This window comes from Narcine bancroftii, chromosome 4, assembly GCF_036971445.1.
Source record: "Narcine bancroftii isolate sNarBan1 chromosome 4, sNarBan1.hap1, whole genome shotgun sequence".
Lineage (NCBI taxonomy): Eukaryota > Metazoa > Chordata > Chondrichthyes > Torpediniformes > Narcinidae > Narcine > Narcine bancroftii.
The window spans coordinates 304,450,200-304,455,114 of record NC_091472.1 but is presented as its reverse complement, the minus strand read 5'-3'; the positions used below and the strand labels follow the sequence as shown (position 1 = coordinate 304,455,114).

Here is a 4,915-nt window from a genome sequence, read left to right as displayed (position 1 = left end):
TAATTATTTATTTCAAGAAATTACTTTGGCCATGTTAGGTTCACAAAGTAGAAGTCTGAGTAGAAGTGTACAAGTGCCTAACATTTTATCCGAGATTCTGAAAACCGGGAACCTCCAGACACTGGCACTTTTTTCGGTAGGTGACGTCAGCTCATCAAAGATAACTGTTCCAAGGAAATATGTAGCTATTACTTGCAAGTCTGATATGAATTTGGGGATGCAGAGGTGGCATATTGAAATGAGATCTTGTATTCCTCTTGAAAAAAATAACTTGTAGTTTACGTGACAAATATCACTTCTTTTTGAAAATATGGAGTCCATATCTACAACATGTTGATTTGAAAATTTAGGCTCTCAATAGCTCATCCTGGTGGTGGTTCTCAGTTTCACGGCAGTTGAGTTGAACTTATATATTTACTTGAAAATCTCCTTTCTTCTTTCTTTCTTAGGGGTAGTGGGGAGGGAGGGGGTGGTGGGGAGGGAAGAGATGGTGGAGAGGAAGGGAGAGATTAGGTTATACACCACATGTATTTTCTTATATATAATTCATTATTAATTGTGGTTTTAAAATTTTAAATATAATGTTCAAAACAAAAGATGGAGTTTGCGCCAAACATGATCCAGTACGATCCTTGCTCAACTCCCGTGTCTCCTGTCACATTCCACATCAATAATTTGCGGTATCATCATCTAATACATGGCCCTTCATGGCGCACGCCGTCGCTAATCTGTGTGATTATCACTTTATAAGAGCCCCTCCCTGTCGAGCGTCATCTTCATTTACTGCATTTGTGCGGTTTGAGATATCTGCGATGTCTGAGCCAGTTTTATTTTGAAGTTTTACTTTAAAATTTAAAAAAAGCATGCTTGTGATATAATGGTCTTTATTTATCTAAATTCATTATACATCCTGCGCCGCGTTTTGTGTCATTTTGTGCGATTTTGAAACATTACATTTGCTTTAAGGGACCGCCATTTTAAAAGGATTCTGAAATCTGGAAGATTCCAAACAATGGCAGATGTCCGATCCTGACGACCTCAGACAAAGGTTAGGCCCCTGTATTACACAAGGTATCAGTTACGTTAGAATGTAGAAATAGGGGAAGGAGTAAGCCATTCAACCCATTCCATTCTGTGATATTGCTTTGGTGACATGACAGCAATGGAAACTAATCAGTATTTTATGGGAAAATTTCATTTGTCCTTGAGATTTAGTTGGATTAGTGAGAAAAATTATTACCTAAACTAAATAATGTTTATTTCTGATAGGTGCATTAAATTTATCCAGACACGTGATGGAGAAAGGACTCAATATATAAGTTTCTCAAATATTCACATGTACAAATAAATAAATAAATAAATAGATAACTAGATAGATAGATGCTGTTTTGGAAATATAAGAGTTTCAGGTGGTTAGTGTGAGCAGTTCCTTTGGTCGTTCACCATTCTCATTGCCCATGGGAAGAAGCTGTTCCTAAGCCTGGTGGCGCTGGCTCTGATCCTCCTGTATCTCTTTCCCAATGGGAACAGCTGAAAGATGGGTGGAAGGGATCCTCAACGATTTTGTGTGCCTTCTTTACACAACAATCCTGGTAGATCATTATTGGGGGAGGAAGTGGGGGGGGGGGGTGGGGGAAAGAACCCAGTGATCCTCTCTGCCACTACTCTGGTCCTGTGGATTGACCTCTGATCCATTTCTCTGCAGCACCCGTAACACACTGTTAGACTAGGATGCTCTCAATAGAGCTGCTAGTATAAATGACAACCTGTGCCATTCACAAAGACATGCTCCTTTACTGGGAGCATTCATGAAGCTGCACAAAGCTGCTAGGATAGATCAGCTCGGTTGAAGCCTTGCTTCCATACTGTTAAGTTCTGTGTAATTCTCTGTGCATTCAAGTAGACATTATAAACTCTGTAATTCCTTTATACAGAATTAATTACTTCCTGCTGGTACAAATAATGGATTGCCATGAGGTTTGAACAGTAATCACTGTCCAAATGACCTTCAAAAAAAGGCATCCAAGCAAGTAAACAATAACACGCATTCTGTAAAGAAGCTGGCATCTACAGGGAGTGTTACTTATTGACTGTAGTTATACAGGTTGTGACAGGTCTGGAGCAGAGCAGGTCACAAGCCAAGGGAAGGAAGCAATTCCAGGTGCATCAGGTAGCAATCAGAGAAATTAGCTACACCAGATGTTCCAAACACAGGTTTGGACACTGGTCCAACTTCTGGGTACAATGTGTATTGACAAAAAGAGCTTGTAACTAACAACACATAAAATAGAGTACGGAAAACTAAGAACAAGTTTTGCTGGGTCTTTGCAAAAGAACAATCATTAGAAATGATACATAGAATGAGGTGTATTTTTACTGCAATCTGCTTGAAGAAGAAATAGTGCTCCTGCATGGTATTAGTCATGTGATACCATATACTGGCAGCTCTTAGATCACTTGCATCTTTATTACTTCTCCATCTACCTCATGCTGCCTCTACCCTGCTCAGTTTGTCGCATAACACATTAAAACCATATATTACATCAAATAATAAATGTCTGGCACTTACTTTCAGGCAGTAATTCAATCTTGGGGTTCATCTGACATTCATAAACTGCTCGAGCTCATCTTACGGTCGCCCATTAATTGTCTCGGATGTATTAGACACTTTATCAGGACCTTGCCTCATTTCTGAACTACAAAGAAATGAAAAAAATTGCAATATTTAACAGAACTTTCAGCTCCACTGTTCATTTATTATTTTAAGACAATGACACCTTTAAGGATAGCTTGTGAACTTGTTTCTGTTCCAATCAATAAGAACTCCACATTGTCATTTTTACCTTAATTTATCCACCTTCCTGCTAATCCTCTGCACCCTGCAACTTCGCGTGGAAGAAAGAATATTCCAGTCTGCTGGCATTGTTACACCTTAGAGAAGCCAGGCCGAAGATATACAGAAATCCTCCAGTACCTGGACGGCTTCATCCTGCAGATGATCCTTGGAAAAACTTGCAGAACTCGTACTTACTTTTGTGGAAGCACAAAGAGAATTATCAGCTGACCTTCTTCACTTGACAACTGTGCTTTAATATCCTTAATAATTATGTTCCGACTTGTAAACCCTTTGCAACATGTGAAACGTGTAATATTAATATTTAATTCTCTGAATTAGGCTTATCAAGTTGATTGGTCATGACACAAAATCAGAACGTGCTGTGAGGAGAGTTTGGGTGGAGGTGGGGGGTAAACTCGGTGGTGCAGTTCAGACTCAGTCCCATAAATCCTTGCTGTCTTGGTACAGCTCTCTTTGGATCTGAGCACTCGAGAGTAACTGGCCACAAAAACACCATCATTGAAATGTAATGGATGGAAAAGGCAACCTGCCAGACATGAAATTGTAAATGTTTTTTTATATATAACAAAAGCAGGAATGAAAGGTAAGAACATTTCTGAGTACAATTTTAGTATTTTTTTTAATCTTTAGTGTTTTTTTACAAACAAAATAGGCTCTGTCCAAAACTAGAAACAAGAAAATAGCATTACGCTACTTTATCTTGGGCTGGTGGTCTAGCAAAGTCTTAGAAGAGCTTGGAGAATTGAATGATAATTAAAGGTAGAGTGTGTTACCAGACAAAAAAAAATTATAAAGGAAAACATGATCAACAGAAGCTCCAGGTCAAATCAGCACCAATGCATGACAATAATGATCTGTGTTAATAGACTAAGCTATCACTGTTATTTCAAATCATTGCACAGCTAAATGTCATTATTAAACACTTCAACACTTCATAAAATGGATCAAGTCTATTAAATTAGCAAATGAGAAAACTTGTCCCATGATTTTATGTGATAAACAATTTATTCTGATAGTCTACATAGTTGAAATGCATCCATTTCAGTCAATAATGCAATAACTTCTTTCAATACCGCCAGATTGCCTAAATATTGTAATACTTAATTGTGACAGCAGAACGATCATTTCTCTTTTAAGAAATAAACCCACTTATGTTAAAAATAGTCCAAGATCTAACCAACATCATTTTGGTGAAATTGTGTTTGATGTTTCATTTGCTTACTATAACTGCCAGAATCATTTGTCAAATTAATTCATCATTTTTTTTCTCTCAGCAGTCCTTGAAACTTTTCTATCAGCATTGAAGTATAGGGATGAAAGAACTTCTGCATTTTAACTAGTGTTACTGCAGCCCACACGTTTTTGTCCATTCATTGGTCGATTCTGAATTTAGAAAGCCCGCGTGCAACACTGTTCTCAATAATGAATTTGAAGCAAGCTACAGGTAGTATTAACGTATACATGAGTATATTTAGCATTATATTTTTTTTACCTGTCGAGGAATTATTAGGATGTCAGTTGCTGTTTCCTAAAGCTGTGGTCTCCATTTCAGAAAGGTAGCTTTGTCTGTGTCTGAGAATCTAGCCAGATCAGTCTAAAATGGGTAAAGCTGCTCCAATAATACACCAGTACCGATGAGCCCCCTGCTGCTTACCTTCCAGCAGTACACTGCTATAGAGCAGTGCTTTCATTGATGCTAGAACAGATTTCTGTTCTCCATTAGCTCTGATCTCTTTGAAATGTGGCAATTGACCTTTACCTTTTACAATCTTACATTCTATTCATTGTGCTTGTTGTACTCCACCTTTTTTTTGGATCAATGGAAAAATTTATAGCGTGGGCAGGGATGAGATGTCATTCTGGTAGCTTTGAACTTGTTTTCTTGCAGGTTACAGTAGTTCTCTTGTTTATATAAATAATGGGAATGTTTAAGGTGGACTTTAGACTGCTGTCATGGGAGTGAATTTTCTTATTTAATGTCCACAAAACATTAACTGATGGGACGAGTTATTTCATCAGGTAAGTTCTGTCGAAACAAACCTTTGAATTTGTGTGGTC

The 4,915-nt window shown here is 37.9% G+C and overlaps 1 long non-coding RNA gene across 1 annotated transcript; it reads right to left on the bottom strand.

Moving 5' to 3' along the window:
* Positions 1 to 4,500, bottom strand: LOC138760183 (uncharacterized). The gene is made up of 3 exons (XR_011355492.1): positions 4,350 to 4,500; positions 2,570 to 2,696; positions 1 to 440 (listed from the first exon to the last, which is right to left on the bottom strand). It is a non-coding gene; the product is annotated as an uncharacterized lncRNA (long non-coding RNA).
* Between the last annotated feature and the right edge of the window lie 415 nt (positions 4,501 to 4,915).